The 23570-nt window shown below is 38.2% G+C and overlaps 1 non-coding gene across 1 annotated transcript; it reads right to left on the bottom strand.

The window, feature by feature from the left end:
* Positions 1-18428: 18428 nt before the first annotated feature.
* Positions 18429-18534, bottom strand: LOC141593307 (small nucleolar RNA R71). Its single transcript, XR_012521401.1, has one exon. It is a non-coding gene; the product is annotated as a small nucleolar RNA R71 (small nucleolar RNA).
* Positions 18535-23570: the final 5036 nt, after the last annotated feature.

Below are 23570 nucleotides of genomic sequence, written 5' to 3'. Positions count from 1 at the left end.
GATCGAGCTATATTAGCACGGGTGGACTTCTTGAACACCTTCCGAAGCCATTTCACACATCTCTAAGTGACAGATTCCAAGCAGCGACCTTTCCTCATCCAAAATGCATACGGTTGGGACAGGTTCAGGCTCGATTTCGCTCCTTTCGGGTTCATACCTACACTTAATACAAGACAAACCAAAGTAGACTATTCGGGGGCATTTGTAGGTAGATGCCACATAAATAACAAAGAAATGCGTGTAAATATTGGGTAAAAACCCTATATAAAATACACGCATCAAACCTCCCCAATCCAAACCTTTGCTTGTCCCCAAGCAAACTATGAATGCAACTAAAGATAACTAATGGATTGGAACCAACTCATCAGCTACAAATCGTCCACCCAAGCTAGTTTAATGCAGCTACTGATAAAGTGGCAATAAGTAAGGGCAAACGAGTTAAATCAATGCTTTGAACTATTGAACTGTCGACCTTGCAAGACTCATATATATCGGACTCTCACGTGTCGCTCATCATACAACTTAAGCACAAGGTGAGTATATTGGTACGAGATAGAAAGAAGTAGAGACACTCACCTAACTCGACCTATAAGAACATGCATGCAGCTGACATGAAACCGAATTCTACCGACCGTACATATGCACTCCAACCAATCAGGACTGAAACACACGTCGAGGACTTACATATGATGTGAGGTGAGGTTATTGGGTAAGAAGGGGCAAAACAGATTTGGATAAGTGGAGATAAAGTCATGCCAGTACAACCATAACCAAACAAGTGAATCATCCCGCTTCACTACTCAATACAAAATGTATAACTGTGCCATTGTGGCATGATACGTGCAATTTATATAGTCTTTTTAGCCTTTTATTGCACGCATTTCTATGCCTTTTGTATCGTTATGTATTGCAAAATGCCCCGAATTAGCTACTTTGGTTTGTTTTGTCTGATTTGCATAAATGAGCCTGAAAGTAGTGAAACCGCGCCCTATTCGTCTTATTTAACATGCATTATAAGGATACGGGAATATTGGAGCAAGAGACGTGCCTTGGAGTGCGTGAAAAAAGGTCAAGGAAGCTGCCAAAGATGAGTTAGAGGCTGATTTGATGGAAAAGCACTCGATCAAGAAGAATTGAGGGTCGATCGAGTGGTTTGGCTGACACGAGTGGTCGATCGAGTGATCCCAGGAGTTCGATCCATATATGCCTTATTGGAGTTCCTCGATCGAGAGCTTTAATTGCTCGATCGAGTACATATGCTGGAGAAGACCTCGATCGAGTGGTCTGAATCCACTCGATCGAGAGGTTTGCTGTCTTGTGCGGGCTTTAGTAACCCGTGTTGGTTTATTTTGTTAAGTATTTTTGCTCCCCTATATAAGGGAGTCGAGATTAGGTTAATCAACACTTCTGCTTTAGCCTTTAAACACTTCTCTTAATTACTTTTACAGCTTAATCTCTCAACTCTTTGGATTGTTCTTTACGCCGGAAACTTAAGATTGTAATCATTCTTCTACTCTTAATCTTAATACTTTCTTTGCATTAATCTTTTGTTCTTTCATTATTACTCTTGCCCTAGTCTTGTTTATGCTTAATTGTTATCGTTTCATTATGCCTTTGATTAGCATGCTTATTATTATTATTGTTGCACCATTAATAACATGAGTAGCTAATTCTCTTTATGTTAGGATTAGGGAATCCATGGTAGAATTGTGACAATATAGCGAATAGACTAGATAATTTACATGTGAGAATCTGTCCCCATAGCAATTTAACTGTAACATCAATTTAGTTGAGTGCACGCTTCTAAATTTCATTAATCTGGTTAACTTTACTCCTGGATCGGAAGATTGGAATAAATAGACCTGCTATGAACAGTAGACTACCCTAATGAGGACAGCAGTTAAGTTAGTGGAAATCTAGGATAGAAAAGTGGTTCGGAAGGACCTTTCCCTTATCCTTCTCACAGTAGATTGTCTAGGCTATTTGCAATTGAGTCGATAGACTACCATGGTAAACCGAAATCCTGGCATACCCTCTCTTATTTGATCACTCTTATCGAATTTTCTCACTTTTATTGCTCTTGCTTAATTTCTCTTTCCTTTAATCTTTTAGTAGTTTAAAAAACAAAATCAAAACCTCCATATTGTGACTTAAATAGACGGACCTTTAGACAGATATATTGCCTCCCTGTAGAGAATCGACCCTACTTATCACTAGCTTCCGTTAGTATATTTAGGTTTATTTTTGGTACACGAACGACAGTATCAAATTTTGGCGCCGTTGCCGGGGAGGCAATAGCCCTATATGCCTTTTGTTTCGTTTATTTTTATCCGTCTCAGGGAATTTTCTTTCCTTGAGACAGTTCTCACTTATTTCTTTCAGTGTTGTGTATGCCCAGGTCAAACAGTTCAGAATTAGTCCCAGCTGATCCTGAGCCAGAGAGATCTTTTCGGCATAGACTCCGTCTGCAAATAAAGATTCGAAAGGAAGACTTGAGTACTTTCTGTTGGGGTTGGTGTCCTTAACAGTTAGTGCAAGGACTTATAAACCTCTAAAAGGATCAAAGGGCATACTTTTGGTATTATTATCAGTTGATCCACGTTTATCAATAACGGTTGGCTTGCTAGATAAGTTTGACGTTATTGTCATACAGATGGCGGTGATCAACTGGTCCCTAAAAGTCACACCTATAGGATACGTTCGAGAGATGTGACGGTATGAAAATACAGTCATGTAGATGCCAAATCTGACTAACCAGTTAGTCCGAGTTATTTGACTAGTAATTAGTCAAAAAATATGATGTTGAGATATTATATTTAATACGGATTAAATATCATGGGCTAAGGCGAATTAACCAGTTAATTCGTAAAATTAAATATAAGCGTTTTATATTTAATTAAATGTATATTGAATATAATTATACAATACTGTTTTGTCGGACACGTATTAATAATTCAGCTAACCCGTATTATTAGCTGATGCCTTAATTTCCGATAACCGATAACAGTTTATAATAAACCGCGTCATGTACATTTAGCAATTTATGAGCCGGACCACGAGGTAAAATTAAGAGGAAGTGGAAGCCCACTTCCCCATGAAAACCCACGGCTGGCCGAGGTTAACAAAAGGAGAGACTCCCTCTCCTTTTGACCTGGACAATTCATTTAACAGAAAACTAGGGTTTTGGAGACAGTTTCTCTCTGAAACCTAGATCTCACATCTCGAAAACCTCACATCAGTTCTCCCAATATTGCAAGGCAATCGGAGAACATCATCTAGCCAAGGGCATATCTCGGACAAGGTCTTGGGTGCAACAATTAGGAGGGAATCTGGTTTGATTTCTGTTCTATACGCCGTGCATCAAAGGACCCGAGGTTGATTTCTTAATCTTTATCGTTTCCTTGTAATTTTCGTTTTATGACTATAAATTGCATGTTTAAATTTACGTTATAGTCCTGCAATTAAAGGGTAGTATACGGATATTAACCCACAAGTGGTATCAGAGCGAGGCCACGTGAATTTTTCCATGTGTTTTTCATAAAACGGTCTTGAAACGATTTTTTGTTTTGTCTAAAAATCCGTGCGGCAGCAGTAATTGAAACGGCAGAAATTTTTTTTTCTTTTTTTGCTGCGTTTTTGGTTGCTTTGGGAACCGTGTCATGATTACACGGTTGCTCTTGTTGTTGTTTTGTCTCGAAAACCGTGCCGTTTCATGATTTACACGGCTGTTTTTGTTTCAATTTTCATATTGTTTTCACATATTGTTATTTTATACGGAGATCATAACAACATGTCATGTTTTGTCAATTGTTAAATTGTTTTTGATGCGTTTTTGATCAAAATTGCAATTGATTTTGTCTCGAAAATCTGTTTTCACGAGGGTTTTGAAGTTTCAGCCATTTTTGCATTCGATCGAGCGTATTTCTACTCGATCGAGTGCCATTTATGTCTTGTTTTTGATCGATCGAGTCCCTGTTGTGCTTGATCGACCCCTTTCTAAACCCTACTGCTCGATCGAGTTGTCCTCGTACTCGATCGAGCAGATTAGCTGATAAAAGTACTCGATCGACCACCAGTTCAGTCGATCGAGCACTCTCTGTTTGGCAACCTTCTCGATCGACTTGCAGTTCAGTCGATCGAGCCCTTTTTGTCCTCGATCGAACACTTGTGTCACTGGATCGAGGGTTTTTTGCTTTGACAGCTTTGAAAATTTGTTTCTTTTGATTTAAATTTTCTTTTGGCTTCAATATGTACTTTATGCAGATATAGTACACTCGCTATGATTGTGAAACGGTTCACACACGTACCATTAAGTTATTTTAAAGCGTATTTAAAGTAACGGATTGTAATGGATTAAAATTAAATGATAGAAGCGGTTTTATCACATGAATTTTAATCATTAAAAGGTGGTTTGGATAAATTTAACATAATTACGGAATTATGTCACGAATGAATTTGTTTTTTTTAGTTGATGCATTTTTATTTATCGTTTATCTTGAATGCCGTGAATGCCTTTTTATTACGTATTTATTTTTTGCAAACGGTTGTAACTTAGTGTGGCCTTAGTAGAACGTGTTACCGTAATGATGGAACACGGTCTTGGTTGTATTTTGAGATCTCGTATCTCCGTTTTGGGTTTTTCACTTGTAATTACAGTTTTTAATTAGAATGTAAATAGGTTTATATTTTGTAATTTTAATTGTAATTTTTGAGAAGACCAAAGATGGAGACCGGATGCTCACTCCCGCTACTTGGATCAAGATGGAACATCAAGACAAGCTTTTCGGGTCCAACGATGGATTCCAAAGTTGTATTATGTTCTTTTACTAGGATAGGCCACACTAGGACCTTTTTATTTACGTATTGCATTCCTTTATTTATTTTTCGTAACGATAATATGCATCATATTCCGCCTAAAAACCAAACCACCTAATTATTGCATGAAAACTGACACATATAGAGGTCACGAGTTAGTTTTCTTTGACATTCGTATGTCACACGATCATGCTAAGCCATCACCTAAATTGATTCATTCACGCAGACGCTAGTTATTCGTTCACTTAAAATGAATTATAATTAAGTTGATGGGATCTTCCTCGTATAAACCAAAATTGAGAACAGTCTTTATAGGTCAAACTCCAATGAGTCCCTTCTTCGTCGGTAGGCATAATATGACCCCTTCTACGTCGGGTAAGTTGGAACCGATTGACCTATTTTATCTCAACACTGTGGTCACTCGTACGATCCTGTGACTATGGTGGACTATAGATAGGATTTACGGAAATCTATCGACCAAGAGTTCTTCCGGAAGAATTAGCTAAACAGTTGGCTTATCAATTTACAGAAATTGAGTCTTGGGATCACTTGTATCATTCTTGAGGGAGATCAATTATGCAAGTGCGAGAGTCTACATGTTTAAAATGAATTTTAAAATAGACTTAAATCACCTCGATGAGTTGCTTATTTCGTTTTTTGTTTTTCTTCCTTTTTCAGTGTAGATCACGTTTTTAAACTCGCTAAACAACAAATGGCTGGTTCTACCGATAACCCAATGCCAAGTGCCACATTGGACCGTGAGTCCTGGCTTCGGATCTTCATGAATCGGATGAATCGTCTACTCGATCAAGAATGATGGATCCAACTTCGCGGACGGGAGGCGGCATTACGGAATGCCGCCGCCGCCGACGGAAGCTCAAATATCTCTTGGAGCCCATCCCGGCAAACCCAGGTCCCACGGCTAGAGCTGCTGAAATCACCAAGTTTAATGATTTCTGTATGGAAGCGGGTGCGATTAAAAACGTACTCATTTTTGCAATGGAATCCAATTTGCAGAAACGCTTCATAGCCCATGGTGCAAACAAGATTTTCACCATGCTCACTAAGGAATTCTCGAAAGCACCGAGAATCGTGACTTATGAGCATACCACTCGCTTCTTTGATGCGAGACTCCAGAAGGGCCAACCGGTTAGCCCACACATTCTCAGCATGATTGAGAATGTCGAGAAACTGGAGACCTTTAACTGTAACATCAGCGAGAACATTGTTATCGACCGCATTCTTCACTCACTCCACGATGGTTATTCGCAATTTAGAGCGAATTACTATATGAATGATTTGAAGAAGACTCCCCATGAACTGCACTCCCTCCTCGTACAGACCGAGAAGGACATGAAGTTCAGTGGGAGCATGAAACAGGATGTTCTCGTTGTGTCAAATAAAGGAAAGGGTAAGGGCAAAGCTCGGGCAAACCTAGCGAGGTAAGGCGAAGTTCAAGAAGTCGGGCTCAGGTAAGAGTGGTCCTGGTGAGTCGAGTAACTCATCAGGCGCGACAAAGAGCAAGAAAGATAACATGGAATGCCATCACTGCCACATGACTGGGCATTGGAGGCGTACATGTCCTGTTTATCATGAGGACTTAAAGGCAGGTCGTGTTAAACCTGTTGGTATGTCTTCTCTCTCTTCTACTTTTATTCATATGATTGAGATTAACCACGCAAGTTACGGAACTTGGGTACTTGATACTGGTTGTGGTTCTCATCTGTGTAATCATGTGCAGGGGCTCCGAAACATCGAACCCCTCGTAAAGGGTGAGGTGGACCTGCGTGTTGGGAATGGAGCAAGAGTGGCTGCCATCTCAAAGGGGACATATGTGATCCAGCTTCCTAGCGGATTTGAGTTATCATTATATGATTGCTATTATGTTCCTAGTCTTTCGAAAAACATTATTTCAGTTTCTGCACTTGACTAACTTGGTTTTTCATTTGTAATAGAAAATAATTCTTGCATTTTCTCATTACACGATATGATTTACGGCAAGGCAGTTTCCATGAACGGAATTTATGTTTTAGATCAGACCACGGAAATATTAAACGTAATGAATAAAAGGTTAAAGGTTGGTGACAAAGATCAAACATATCTATGGCACTGCCGTATGGGACACATTGATGAGAAACGCGTCAAACAGCTCATCAAACATGGAGCTATCTCGGCCTTTGATTTTCAATCATTTGGCACGTGTGAATCATGTCTCATCGGTAAGATGACTCGTATTTCCTTCAAAGGTGTTGGAATGCGCGCTGCTGACCTATTAGGACTCATACACACGGATGTATGTGGCCCTATGTCAATCACCGCACGAGAAGGCTATAGATATTTCATCACTTTCACGGACGATTTGAGTAGATATGGCTATGTCTACTTAATGAAAGCACAAAAGTGAATCCTTTGAGAAATTCAAGGAATACCAAAATAGGGTACAGAACCTATTAGGTAGAAAGATTAAAACACTACGTTCGGATCGTGGTGGCGAGTATCTTTCTCACGAGTTTGATCAACACCTCAAAGACTGTGGGATTGCCTTGAGTTAACTCCACTGGAACACCTCAGTTGAATGGTGTGTCCGAACGGAGAAATCGAACACTACTTGATATGGTTCGATCCATGATGAGTCACACGGTTTTACCTGATTCATTATGGGGTTATGCTCTTTTGTCAGCCGCTCTAATACTTAACCGAAGTCCGTCTAAAGTGTTGACAAGACTCCATATGAACTATGGAAGGGAACGGTCCCTAACTTGTCCTTTATACGGGTTTGGGGCTGCGAGGCTTATGTCAAGTGGAGACACGAGGATAAGCTCGGCCCGCGATCGGTCAAGACATACTTTATAGGTTATCCTAAAGAAACACGTGGTCATTACTTCTATTCGCCAACCGAACAACGCGTTTTTGTTGCGGCTAGTGCGACATTCTTAGAGAAGGAATTTCTCGAGAATGCAAAGAGTGATAGAACCTTCGACCTGTCGGAGATTCCAGAACCAAACACCGAGCAACCATTGGAGGAACCTGTTCCTTCAATCCCGGCTGCGGTGAATATTCCTGAGGAACCTAGGAGGTCGGGAAGAGTCTCTATTCCTCCGGACAGATACATCGGTATGGTCGAGGAACATGACATAGATGACGTTCTACTCTTAACGAGTAGTGAACCCGCAACCTATAAAGGTGCCATGACCAGTTCTGACTCAAAGCTATGGCTTGAGGCCATGCAATCCGAGATGGACTCTATGTATGAGAACAACGTATGGGATCTTGTTGACTTACCTGCTAAGGTTCGTCCCCTTCAATGCAAATGGCTTTACAAGATAAAGCATTCTGTGGAAGGTCAGCAAGATATCTACAAAGCACGACTAGTTGCTAAAGGTTTCACCCAAGTGCCAGGTTTGCACTACGATGAGATTTTTGCACCCGTAGTCATGCTGCGTTCCATTCGGATTATCTTAGCGATCGCCGCTTTTCATGACTATGAAATTTGGCAAATGGACGTGAAAACCGCCTTCTTAAACGGCTTTTTGGAGGAAGAGTTGTACATGGTACAACCCGAAGGTTTCATTGATCCAGTACATCCTAAGAAAGTGTGCAAACTTAAGCGTTCCATTTATGGACTTAAGCAAGCATCAAGGAGTTGGAATCATCGCTTCGACCAAGTGATAAAAGAAAATGGATTTACTCGATCGGTCGAGGAACCATGTCTATATATCAAGTAGAGTGGGAGCAAGATTGTCTTCCTAATATTGTATGTTGACGACATACTCCTGATTGGGAATGACATACCTCTCTTAACTTCGGTGAAAGTATGGTTGAAAAACCATTTCCAGATGAAAGATCTGGGAGAGGCACAAAGAATTCTAGGCATCCGTATCTATCGAGATAGATCACGACGGATGTTATCTCTCGATCAGAGTCTTACATAGACAAAGTCCTAGAGAGATTCAGATGACTAACTCCAAGAAGGGGTTCCTTCCTATGGCTCCAGGGGTGCATTTGAGCCGTCTCGTGCACCGAGACACCGGAAGAGAAAGAGCGCATGACACGGATTCCTTATGCTTCGGCAATAGGATCAATCATGTATGCCATGATATGCACACGTCCGGACGTGGCATATGCATTGAGTATGACAAGTCGATTCCAACAGCATCCAGGTGAATCACATTGGATGGCTGTCAAGAACAATCTTAAGTACCTACGGAGGACTAAAGATTGGGCATTGACTCATGGATCGAGATGACTCGAAATCTCAGTCTGGATTCGTTTTTACTCTTAATGGCGCTACAACATCGGTGGAAGAGTTCCAAGCAAAGTGTTACAAAGAGATTCTACGACCGAGTCCGAGTACTATGTTGCGTCTAGACATGTACAACGGAAAGCTCATCTAATCCGGGATTACGTGGAGCAAAAGGAAGTAGTGATAGAAAAGATTGCTGCAGATGATAATATAGCAGATCCTCTCACTAAAGCATTACGACAAGATAAGCATGAAGGGCACGTAAATTCCATGGAATCGAACGTGTTCCTGAGTTGTAGTACTCTTTTATGGATCAGATTCATTCTCTCTTGTACTCTATACGACATCATCGTTTTGATATTTTATATATATTTTGTTTTTCATGTGGAATTGTACGACAATTTTGAACACCACAAAGTGAACTGAACAAACATCATATCTTTTTAGTCCTTAATTGCCCACATGAGCTGATAACTCTGGCAATTATTTTGTGACGTTGGTTGATGGTGGGTTCAACGAGCCATAAGTCAACCGGTTGATCGACCAATCACGAGGCGAGTTATACGGATATCTCGTAGGACACCATTGTGACATCGACGTGGAGTCCTAAATGTTTTACAACATTCGCGCCGGTCGTGGATAGGACTTCCATGGTGATCCTAAGAGTCGATTCTTTTGACTATCGACTGTCTCTTGAGACTACGGCAGATTTTGGGTGACTTTGGTTTCTTTCTCACGGTCATCCGTAACAGGGGGCCAAGTAGATTTTTTCTGGGTCATTTCATGCTGTGCTTAGATCGGAAGGAGTCGAGTTGAAGGAAATATTCAGCCTTTATCAGGTACTCGATATTTCTCAGGGCCACTCGAGGAGTCAGAATCGAAATGCATGGCCATGCTCGGATACGGATTCGTTTTATCGGTTAAGTTACTCTCTAGTCGGGGAAACCACACCAGATACGAGATCGATTGTAAAATACGACCTTTGCGGATCCGGATCTGCAAATTGTTTTACATTGAGTGGGAGAAATTTTAAATGAATATGAGAATCGGTTATCGCACATACACTTGTACGGACAAGTGGGAGTTTGTTGGAGCTTGTGTCCTCCAGTTAGTGCGGATAACGTCATTGCACATGCACTTGTACGGACAAGTGGGAGCTTGTTGGGGTTGGTGTCCTTAACAGTTAGTGCAAGGACTTATAAACCTCTAAAAGGATCAAAGGGCATACTTTTGGTATTATTATCAGTTGATCCACGTTTATCAATAACGGTTGGCTTGCTAGATAAGTTTGACGTTATTGTCATACAGATGGCGGTGATCAACTGGTCCCTAAAAGTCACACCTATAGGATACGTTCGAGAGATGTGACGGTATGAAAATACAGTCATGTAGATGCCAAATCTGACTAACCAGTTAGTCCGAGTTATTTGACTAGTAATTAGTCAAAAAATATGATGTTGAGATATTATATTTAATACGGATTAAATATCATGGGCTAAGGCGAATTAACCAGTTAATTCGTAAAATTAAATATAAGCGTTTTATATTTAATTAAATGTATATTGAATATAATTATACAATATTGTTTTGTCGGACACGTATTAATAATTCAGCTAACCCGTATTATTAGCTGATGCCTTAATTTCCGATAACCGATAACAGTTTATAATAAACCGCGTCATGTACATTTAGCAATTTATGAGCCGGACCACGAGGTAAAATTAAGAGGAAGTGGAAGCCCACTTCCCCATGAAAACCCACGGCTGGCGAGGTTAACAAAAGGAGAGACTCCCTCTCCTTTTGACCTGGACAATTCATTTAACAGAAAACTAGGGTTTTGGAGACAGTTTCTCTCTGAAACCTAGATCTCACATCTCGAAAACCTCACATCAGTTCTCCCAATATTGCAAGGCAATCGGAGAACATCATCTAGCCAAGGGCATATCTCGGACAAGGTCTTGGGTGCAACAATTAGGAGGGAATCTGGTTTGATTTCTGTTCTTTACGCCGTGCATCAAAGGACCCGAGGTTGATTTCTTAATCTTTATCGTTTCCTTGTAATTTTCGTTTTATGACTATAAATTGCATGTTTAAATTTACGTTATAGTCCTGCAATTAAAGGGTAGTATACGGATATTAACCCACACTTTCGAACCCGAGCTACAACACTTTCTTTTTGCAGAAGACCCGTATTGTGAAGAAGACAATTCTATTTCTGCTACCAAGCCAGTAAATATGCCTAATATAGCGAGTCACTCAGAGCCCACGGCTGCCTCGATTCCCAAGGTTTTCAAGCTCTGAATTGAGGATGGTAACACTTTCGATATCTGTCCGTCCTATATAAATTTGGTCGAAAGAAATTTTTTTCGAGGTGTGGCGGGTGAAGATCTGCGAAAACATATGGAGGTCTTTTGATGTGAACATTATTTGCGCACATTTAGTCCCCTAATTGAACCTATTTTGCATACTTTTATAACATTCTATGGCCATTTTATCCGTCAAAACCTTCCTATTTGCTTTTCTATCGCATTTCATATGTTTTGTAGAAAAGGAGATAATAAGGCGGAAATTCACGTCTTTCGTGCATATTTGGAAGCTTATTGATGATATTAGATGGATTAGTATGAAGAGGAGGCAAGAATGATGGCCAAGTATGTAGGAATAAAGTGTATATAGAAGGATCAAAGGGTTAAAAGCAAGGATGACGAGAAGGAAGACATTGCATGAAGAAATCGCTCGAAAACCAAACCAAGGGTTGCTCCTTTGTCTCTGAAAGTATGCTAGATGAAACGGCGTCGAAAAATCAAGTGATCTAGGCTTTTAAATCACTCCAATAGGAGTCCGGATGAGGAAATAACGTCCGTTTTACAATCCGAGCTCAAGATACAGCTCAACCCGCTCGGGTCAAATTCAACCCGCTCGGGTTGAAGCCCAGGACGCCCATATTTCGCTCGGGACGAGCGTATTCCTGGACAGAAAGTTTTCCCTTGCTACGTGAACCATAAATCCGCGCGTATTTCTTTTGAGACCGGCGTCTCCCTGCTTGAAACTCAAAAGTGTAATTACTATTTTACCCTTGCTTAACCTAATGATGCTCTACTATATATACCACATTTGTAATAATCAAACCATCAAGTTTTATTAGATGAGAATCAAGTTTTCATTAGGTTAAATCAATCCTTCCTTAGATTAGATTAGTAGTAGATTAGAATAGTTTAACATTTAATCTTTCCACAAATTACACATTAATCTTTCCTTTAATCATTGTTCAAGTTTATTATTGAGTAATTCAAGTTTATTATTGGGTAATTAGAAGATTATTGGGTTTATTGGGAGATTGACAACCTTCCATCAATCATCAAGTTCTTCTATTATTCTTTCAATTATTATTTTGGAATCTCCATAGGTATAATTCTCTTAATCCTTGTTTAATTATTGTTAATCTTTCTTACTTGTCCATCATGTTTGGCTTTGTTAGTATGATTGACAACCTTATTAACATGTTAAACTTGATCATGAGTGAGTAATTACTTAGCTAGGATTAATGGGTAATTAGGGGAAACCAACATGGGGAATGATTCATGCTTAAATTAATATGCTTTCATGGTTTATTTGCTTGCTTGTTTTGATCTCAACTCATGCACATGTTATGTTTGATGAAATGCTAAGCCTATGAATCCTTGCATTTACTACCATCTCTTATCTTTTCAATGAGACTTGTAAGACATAAACCAACTCGAGTCTCATTAGACCATGCATGTTGTTGAGTAGGGAAGATTAAGTCGACTTGTAGGTGTTGTACAATCTAATCGATTCGGCTCCGGGACCCAAACTTTCCTAGGATTGTAAGATATAACCCAACTCAATCCATCACAACAATAATTGCTTGCTTATAATTTGAGAACATGTTTGTATGATCAATTCCCATGATTCCCCTATGACCTCTTGATATCCTAGCATTTTTTAATCAATTGTTTACATCTTTCCTTTTGTTGCTTGTTTATTGCCTTTATTAGATTAGAATCATCAACCCATTATAATTGTGACAACCCCAAGCATAACCATAATTAGATTGAATAATTTTAGTAACCACCGTCCCATGGATCGACCTCGACTTACCACTAACTAGTTGTATGTTGAGTATTATAAATGTGTTTGATTGGATGTGACCCGACGACATCACCCCATCAAAATGGCGCCGTTGCCGGGGACGGTGTTGTTTATTTGAATTGTTCTTTTGTCTAGTTTTAGTTGTGCTTCTTCTTGAGGAATTTTGGTTCCTTGGGAATTTATTTCTTGTACTTGTTCTCTTTCACATGCTCAACATGTCTACATTCACTTTTTGGCAATATGAAAGTGAATCATTTGATAAATATGTTGCAAGATTTGAAGATTATATGACTCATGCTTGGCATCATGGTTTTACTATTTCAAATTATGAAGCATGTTGTGTTATTTATAATGGCATGAACCTTGAAACCCGCAACTTGGCATTTCACTTGAGTGGTGGTAGAATTTGTGAGATGAGTTGTGAGGAATTTTGGGAATTTGTTGAGTTCATGACCATTCATTGTCTCAAGCAAACTATACATGACATCTTTGAGAGTGCCAAGGAAGGTATAGAAGCGATAAAAACCACATTTCAAAAATTCATTGAGGAAAACTATGATGAAAATGAGATTTGTGAGGATGAGAAACCTTCCTATAACCTTGAGCCAACCCACTTTGTCCACAAAATTACCCCACCTTGGGAAGATGGAGTGCTAGATGAGGAGAGTGATGATGAGGAGGAGTACATTCTTGATTGTCAAACTAATGCTTGGATGCCGTCATCCTACTCTTCTTGTGTTTCAATGAAATCAACCTCCATGGAATTTGATGTTAATGGGCAAAGTTAGAATGATATGGATGAGAGCTTGAGAGAAAACTCACCCTTTGAGGATGACATATTTGAGGGAGACAATTGTGTTGAACTTGGTGAGACTTGTTACAACAACCCCTTTGATAATGGACCTTGTTGGGATGAGGAATATGATGAGGACATTTGGGAACCCCAGATAGACACCCTTAAAATCACCTTGGATGATAATGAGAGTACTTGCATTGAATGTGGTGATTTTGACTATTTGGAGGATGAGTTGAGAGAATTGCCAACCAACTACCCATTCATGTTCCTTCCATCCATCATTTCTCTTATGATTTTTGTTATGATGCTCTTGATATGCTTGTTCGGTCTCTTACTTGGGCATTATTTCATTGCATAATCTTGTGTTGTTATCCATGCCTATTTATTTCTCACTCCCAAGAATTTGACCGACTTCTACGTGCTTTGAGTGCTAGTGATGATTTTCCATGAAATTTTTAATCTTTGGTTTAATGGAGTTCCTCAATAACCATTAATTTGTATATATGCATTTAGTATAGTTTGTATTGTGATATATCTCACATGATTAGATTAGTTTGCATTGTATTTATCTCACATGATTCATGTAGATAGTTGCATATATATTAGAATTCATGCATAGTTACTAATGGCCAAACCTATTCATTTCTACACTAGAAATAGTGTTTAAATCGGTTTGGGGAGGTTTGATCATAGGTGACCATAGTTTACAAGAAATCATGCATCACATAGTATAGTTTAGATTGCATTCATTTGTTATATATGTCATATAGAATTGCATTTAGTTAGAGCATGCATTCATTCATATCATATCATTGCATTTGTACTTTATTTCAAAAACTCCAAAAATCCAAAAAACATGTACTTTCTTTTTTATTCCTACTCCTACATGTACATTGAGGACAATGTCCAAAATAAAGTGGGGGATGGGAATTTATATTCCAAAAATGCATAAAAATTGAAAAATCACAAAAATATGTCTTTCAATTTCATAAAAACAAAAACCCATAAAAATTTGAAAAATTTAAAAAACCAAAAACAAGTTCATTTCCTTTGTAGTGTAGTCTTGTATATATTATTGTATATATTGTGTTTGTTCATCCTTGTTCACATTGATTGACTACGCCACATCCGAGACATGAGGATATTGAAGACCGCATGGTATGATCTTTCCAATCTCCTTTTTCCTCTTTATGTTAATGACTATGTGGCTTTATTTTGATTGATGCGGTAAAAACAATGTGAATTTAGGATTGCATTTAGTTTATTTGGCATATTAGTTGGTAGAATCATATGCATTAGGATGTTTATATGTTAGTTGCATCATGGCATGTAGTTGCATGTTAGAAAAATTTTGCGAAACCGTCTACTTGGGAAGCTTGACAAGTGTATATAGGCCCTAGTAGATGTTTTTTCTTCTTAAGACTTTGCTTGTTAGAATACTTGTAAAACACCCTAGGATGTGTCATGCTAGTATCCTTTGACCCATGGATTAAGGCCTAGTCAAGAGTACCTTGTGGTGTGATAACTCCTTGGCTACCGTTTATTCCAAGGTGACCCTTGAAACCATGCACCCATACATCCATCATCCATGTTCTACCACATTTTGTCAACAAAAGGGAATGGGCACAAAAAGAAATCAATTTGAGTTCAATGAAATGAAAAGTGAAAGAAAGTTTGCAAAAATGCATCAAAAGAAAAGAGGAGCAAAAAAATAGACTCCTAAGCTTCAAATACAAGGCACCCTCGTTACTAATTGGGGTGACTTTGAAAATATTCAAAAAAGAAATGCAAAAAGTTGTCAAGTATTGAAATGCCAAAAATCAAAAAGAAATGGCAAAAGAAAGTGTTCTCAAGTGTTATATGCCACATGAAATTGGGGGGAAAACAAAAACAAAAGCAAACTCCCAAAAGTGAAACTCAAATTCTATCGATCCCTTTATCCATCGTATCCATTTTTGTGCATGGTAGAGAGGGGACGACCCTTCTTCTTGTCTCGGCAAGAGGGGGAATTCCGCGATCCTCCAGTGTTTCTAACACCATAGGGAGTCTATTCTTGACAAAAGCATTTAACGATTGAGGACAAAGGTACCCTAGCTTGACACAACTTGGAGGTGATTTATTGGTATCCTTATAGGCTTAGTAGTTTGAAGAAATTGCATCTATGAAGGAGTGTGTACCCTTGAATTGCTTCCCTTGTAGATAATTTCCGCCACTTAGATGAGGAAAGTGGCTATTCTTTTTGTAGATGCATCCATTACTTGATTTTGTTGTGCTTTAATGCTTGGATGTGTCGCCATTTTGGCAAGACCCATCTTGCCTTGCAAGAAGGCATCCTACCTCATGGTTGTCTTGTTGTGAGTTAAAGGGGCGGAGTGAGACCCGCTAATTGTCTCCTATCGGCTATATTATTAGGATAGTTTAAATAAAGGTCTAGTTTTTGTCACCTCTTTACTCGGGACGAGTAAAGGTTCGGTTTGGGGATATTTGATGTGAACATTATTTGCGCACATTTAGTCCCCTAATTGAACCTATTTTGCATACTTTTATAACATTCTATGGCCATTTTATCCGTCAAAACCTTCCTATTTGCTTTTCTATCGCATTTCATATGTTTTGTAGAAAAGGAGATAATAAGGCGGAAATTCCCGTCTTTCGTGCATATTTGGAAGCTTATTGATGATATTAGATGGACTAGTATGAAGAGGAGGCAAGAATGATGGCCAAGTATGTAGGAATAAAGTGTATATAGAAGGATCAAAGGGTTAAAAGCAAGGATGACGAGAAGGAAGACATTGCATGAAGAAATCGCTCGAAAACCAAACCAAGGGTTGCTCCTTTGTCTCTGAAAGTATGCTAGATGAAACGGCGTCGAAAAATCAAGTGATCTAGGCTTTTAAATCACTCCAATAGGAGTCCGGATGAGGAAATAACGTCCGTTTTACAATCCGAGCTCAAGATACTGACTCAACCCGCTCGGGTCAAATTCAACCCGCTCGGGTTGAAGCCCAGAACGCCCATATTTCGCTCGGGACGAGCGTATTCCTGGACAGAAAGTTTTCCCTTGCTACGTGAACCATAAATCCGCGCGTATTTCTTTTGAGACCGGCGTCTCCTCGCTTGAAACTCAAAAGTGTAATTACTATTTTACCCTTGCTTAACCTAATGATGCTCTACTATATATACCACATTTGTAATAATCAAACCATCAAGTTTTATTAGATGAGAATCAAGTTTTCATTAGGTTAAATCAATCCTTCCTTAGATTAGATTAGTAGTAGATTAGAATAGTTTATCATTTAATCTTTCCACAAATTACACATTAATCTTTCCTTTAATCATTGTTCAAGTTTATTATTGAGTAATTCAAGTTTATTATTGGGTAATTAGAAGATTATTGGGTTTATTGGGAGATTGACAACCTTCCATCAATCATCAAGTTCTTCTATTATTCTTTGCATTATTATTTTGGAATCTCCATAGGTATAATTCTCTTAATCCTTGTTTAATTATTGTTAATCTTTCTTACTTGTCCATCATGTTTGGCTTTGTTAGTATGATTGACAACCTTATTAACATGTTAAACTTGATCATGAGTGAGTAGTTACTTAGCTAGGATTAATGGGTAATTAGGGGAAACCAACATGGGGAATGATTCATGCTTAAATTAATATGCTTTCATGGTTTATTTGCTTGCTTGTTTGATCTCAACTCATGCACATGTTATGTTTGATGAAATGCTAAGCCTATGAATCCTTGCATTTACTACCATCTCTTATCTTTTCAATGAGACTTGTAAGACATAAACCAACTCGAGTCTCATTAGACCATGCATGTTGTTGAGTAGGGAAGATTAAGTCGACTTGTAGGTGTTGTACAATCTAATCGATTGCTCCGGACCCAAACTTTCCTAGGATTGTAAGATATAACCCAACTCAATCCATCACAACAATAATTGCTTGCTTATAATTTGAGAACATGTTTGTATGATCAATTCCCATGATTCCCCTATGACCCCTTGATATCCTAGCATTTTTTAATCAATTGTTTACATCTTTCCTTTTGTTGCTTGTTTATTGCCTTTATTAGATTAGAATCATCAACCCATTATAATTGTGACAACCCCAAGCATAACCATAATTAGATTGAATAATTTGAGTAACCACCGTCCCATGGATCGACCTCGACTTACCACTAACTAGTTGTATGTTGAGTATTATAAATGTGTTTGATTGGATGTGACCCGACGACATCACCCCATCATCTTTACTGACTATTGCTCCACCATTCCCGCCACTAAGGGAGTGACCCAAGACAAGATAAAGGAAGTCCTGTTTCCTTTTTCATTGACTCACGGAGCCAGGGAGTGGCTCACTGATCTTGATCGCACCGCAGCCGGTATTACCAACTAAGAAAATCTTGCTCTCGCCTTTTATAAAAGGTGCTTTCCTCCACAACGTACTAATCAGCTGAGGGAAAAGATTACGAGTTTCAAACAAGCACCTGATGAAAATTTCTATGAGACTTGGTGTCGGTTCAAGAAGTTGGTGAGGTCTCTTCCTCACCATGGATTTGATCAGTGGTTTTTGTGCAACCAATTCTATAATGGGTTGTATGACGACCACCGTGCTATACTTGATGCCTCATCTAATGGGAGATTCTAAAAGAATATTGATGATGATAAGGGATGGGGCATTATTGAGGAGATGGCGACCCATTGTGCTGAGTATGGGAACCCGAGGGACGGTATTCGGACAGTACATTCGGTCGACAATGCAGTTGTGGCTCAACTGAAAGCCATGAATGCTCGTTTTAATAGATTGGAGTTACAAGCTACTGGTGATCAACAGTCGGTTCATCTGTTGACTAGACAGGAAACTGTCACTTGTGAGAGATGTGGGAGCAATGACGGTCACACTGCTATTGACTGTCTGACAGAAAAGGAACAAGTCCTTGCCTTTCAGCAATATAGGCAAGGAGAGGGTTCTTATTACAATAACCAAGGGGCAGTCCATCCCAATTTGAGGTGGACCAGTCAGAATGTTCTCAATCCTACTCCTCCACCGCAGCAGCAACAACCCTATGTCCCTCCTCACAAAGCTCAACAAGGCTTTCAAAAGCCTCCTTCTTTCCCTCCACCGCATCAAGGAACTTCATCTTCTAGTGGGGTAAATGAGTTAACTGAGTTGAAGTCGATGATTCAATCATTGACTAAGCAGCTGCAAATGAGTGACCAACAAAAGGAAGCTTCGATTAAGTCACTTGAAACTCAAGTTGCTCAGTTGGCCGCGAGCCAATCCACAAGGAAACCGGGTCATTTACCGTCTCAATCCGAGAAGAATCCACACGAGACGATAAACTTCAACCTGCGAAGTGGTCGTTCTTATGAAGGACCAAAATTATCAACTTTTGAGGACGTATTAGACCCAAGAAGTGCTGTTGCGGATGATGAACATGCGTATATTGCTGAAAATATGCCTAGCACGAAGAAAATACTCGATCGACTGATTTCTAATGGTCGATCGAGTAGAAATGCAGCTGATATTACTCGATCGAATGGTTCTGAGGGTCGATCGAACAAACCGGATATTAAAGGAATCGATCGAGAGGTTGAAACCACTCGATCGAGTGAAAAATCTGAAGAAACTGTTCGATAGAGTGGAAATGTGCCTCGATCGAACACTGTTGATATTGAGGAACTCGATCGAGAAGCTGATAATGCTCGATCGAGTAAAAAGTCTCCTGAAAGGCCTCGATCGAGAGGTAAAAAGGCCCGATCGAGCAAGGACGAGTTTGAACCCGCTGAGACATTGGAAGAAAGGAATAAAGGGCTTGAAATTCCTATGACTGTGTGATGCGTGTGTTTTATATAAGATTTTTACCTCATTTTTACACGCATTTCTGTACTATTTTACGTGGCATTTAGCTACAAATACCCCCGAATAGTTTACTTTGGTTTGTCTTGTGTAAATTGCAGGTTCAAACCGAAAAGAAGATAAATCGAGCCCAAACTCGTCCCATTTGCATACATTTATGGAGAAAAAGGAATCGGAGCTTGGAATCTATCACTTTGAAGATGCGTGAGCTGATTTCGGAAGGTGTCATAGTGCCTAACGTGCCAAAATAGCTCGATCGACCACTTTTCTAGTCGATCGAATGCTTTATATCATGAAGATCACACGATCGAGCATAAATATTACTCGATCGAGAAGGCATTATAAGGAGTTACTCGATCGAGTGGTTTATTTCCACTCGATCGAAGGGTTTGTTGCTTAGTTACTCGATCGAGCGGTTTTATTCCACTCGATCGAGTGGTTTTACCCTGTAATTGTGTTTTTCCGCCTATTTTCGTATGGGCTTTTGTAATTAGGCTTTTAGATTAGGTTTAGGGGGAGATTTCGTGTGCTACTTTAAGGAGTAGACTGCGTAACTCTTCCTCACTTCATCTTTACTCACTGCTTCTATTTCCATTACTCTTTTCTATTTCTATTGCTCGAATTCGGAACTTGTAATCGGTACTATTTTTCCCTTTTAATTCTTAATTGTTGTTCTTAATTCATCTTATTGCTAATACTTCTTTCTCTTCCCTTATTTCTGCGATTGTTTATTTGAATTCATCTTGTTTATTATTATCATGTTCAATTCCTATTATCTATATGTTATTGTTGTTGATTCGATAATGATGTGTAGCTATGATGCGACGGGATGGTATGTCGTTGGGTCACGTCCAATCAAAACACAATTTATAACTTCACAAACAACTCTACAATTAGTAAAGAGGCAAGTAAAGGTCGGATCCCAAGGGACGGGAATTGAGATGAGATTTCTATTGAAACTAGTGGTGTCTTAGGGGTGTCACAATTTGGGTTGATGTAGAAGGTCACTAAACTAAATAGCAATGGAAATAAACAAGCAAGATGAATTAAAAAAAAAAGTTGTAAACAATTGATAAAAAGCACTAGGGTGTCATGGGGTCATAGGGGAATCATGGGAATTGATCATACAAACATGTTCTCAAATTATAAGCAAGCAATTATTGTTGTGATGGATTGAGTTGGGTTATATCTTACAATCCTAGGAAAGTTTGGGTCCCGGAGCCGAATCGATTAGATTGTACAACACCTACAAGTCGACTTAATCTTCCCTACTCAACAACATGCATGGTCTAATGAGACTCGACTTGGTTTATGTCTTACAAGTCTCATTGAAAAGATAGGTGATGGGTAAAAAATGCAAGGATTCATAGGCTCGCATTTCATCAAACATAACATGTGCATGAGTTGAGATCAAAACAAGCAAGCAAATAAACCATGAAAGCATATTAATTTAAGCATGAATCATTCCCCATGTTGGTTTCCCCTAATTACCCATTAACCCTAGCTAGGTGACTACTCTCTCATTATCATGTTGATCATGCTAGCCAGGTTGTCAATCATACCAACAAAATGAAACATGATGAATAAATGAAAGTAATTAACAACAATTAAAAAGGGATTAAGAGAATTATACCTATTAATGATTCCAATAATAAAGCAAAGATAAAAGAAGTACTTGATGCTTGATTGAGAGGTTGTCAATCTCCCAATAATAACCCAAATAATCTTCAATTACCCAAAATAAAGGATGAACAAAAGAGAGATTAAGGAAATAAAACTTGTATTAAAACTTGATTAATTGTTGATTACAAAACTAAAGAGAGATTTGATTGATATTAACTACTCTAAGAATTGATAAGAAGAACATGCTCTTCTAATTAGACTAATGGGGTATTTAAAGTGGAAATTAGGTGGATGCATTAGGGTTAACTAAGGGCTAAACTAGTAATTACACTTTTTAGATTGAGCAGGGAGACGCCGGTATTTTTCGAAGGAAGGGCTTCTTTCTTTGTAGCTTGGAGAAGACGAAATTTCGCTGTACTGGAATCCGTGCGTATTGTGTTGGAATATGTGTCCTCCGACAATAATGCGATCACGACTGTTGATCATAATGATCACGTGTTTAAATCTCATTATAAAGAATACAATTGGGAAATAATATTGTTACTGTCAACTGGTCAACATATATCGGTAATGATTGGCTGACTAGAGTTTGACATTACTGTCGTGCGACGGTGGTGATCAGTTGACCCCTAGGTCATACCTATAGGGCAACACTCTTAATTGATTATTTAATTAATCGTATAATGTTACGAGTTAATTAAATTACTTGAAAATTGACGGATGATTTTGGAAGTAAAATTTACGTATCATATTAAAATGTGATTAAATGAGATACGGTCTGAGTAATTGAATTGTATCATTACTCGGATGAAATTATTGTTTAAAGAAACAATCGGAATTGAATGAGTTATTATAAATACAATCTGTTGTGATTTATAAATGGTAAAATATTTTGGTACAAGTAATTATGAAATTACTAAGTCGATTTTTGTATGTGACGTATTTTTAATAATACGTTGATTTTTAATATGTTAAAAATACATAATAAATTTATGTCACATATGACATGTGACATATTTACAATTGACAAAAATAAAATGGATTACTTGTTATCCATGTGTGCCGAAATTAGGGGAAGAAATGGGCTAATATTGTGTTTGATTAAGATAATGGTAAACACAATGATTACCTAATTGCCTAGCCATGCAACCCTATCAAACATTGTGAAGACAAATGTGTGCATGCATTGGCTCCCCTAAAAGGCCCCCTCCACCCGGTTTTTGATGAGAAAACCATTATGGTTTTTCATCTTATTTTTACCTAATATTACACTAAAATGAATTAGTGCATTATTCATTCTTTTCATCATCCAAAATTTAGAATTCTAGAGAGATAAAAAGCTCTCCTTTTCTTCCTCCAATATACCGAAATATTTAAGTGTTTATAATATTTTGGTTCAATTTTCTTCTAATTAATATTGTACTAGTTCATGTAATATTAATTAAATTAAGAGAAAGCTTTGGGTATAAATCCTAAGGAGAGATCCTACACTTGGATCTTGGTTCTTCCATTATAGGAAAGCACAAGAACAAAAGAAAAGGAGATTTCTTTTGTGCCCATAAAACCGAAATCACCAATGTAAGAATATGATTTCTCCTCTATTTTATCTTTTGTTTGCATGCATAAAATCCATATTTAATTTTATGACAAATTAAATTATAACATATATGAGTATGTTTATGTATAAAGATCTACTTTTCCTTCAATCGGTATCAAGAGCCACGGTTGTTTGCATGCAAATCGGTTAAAAGTTTTTCCGAGTTATAAGAATAACATATAAAACTTGTAAAATTTGTGTTATTATGATATATCACGAAATTAATTCATGCATGTTAATATTTCTGGTCCTAAAATGTTTTAGGATATTTTGGTTAATTTTACGTTTTTTTATTGTTCATAATTTACAATAATGGCATTTAAATATGATTTTATGAGTAAAAATGTCATTTTTGGTCTAAAATTAGCTATACTTCGAATTTTCCATTGATTTTTGGATATGTTGTCATATATATTATTTTGAGATAACCTGTAAATTTTCATAGTTTTTGGACTTTTTATGCTCGAAAAATGGATTTTTCATTATTAAATTCGGATTTAGGTGAAAAATAGG

Source organism: Silene latifolia, chromosome 7, assembly GCF_048544455.1.
Source record: "Silene latifolia isolate original U9 population chromosome 7, ASM4854445v1, whole genome shotgun sequence".
In the NCBI taxonomy this organism is placed as follows: Eukaryota; Viridiplantae; Streptophyta; class Magnoliopsida; order Caryophyllales; family Caryophyllaceae; genus Silene; species Silene latifolia.
Note: the sequence above shows the minus strand (reverse complement) of the source record. Positions and strands in the feature narration are given on the sequence as shown.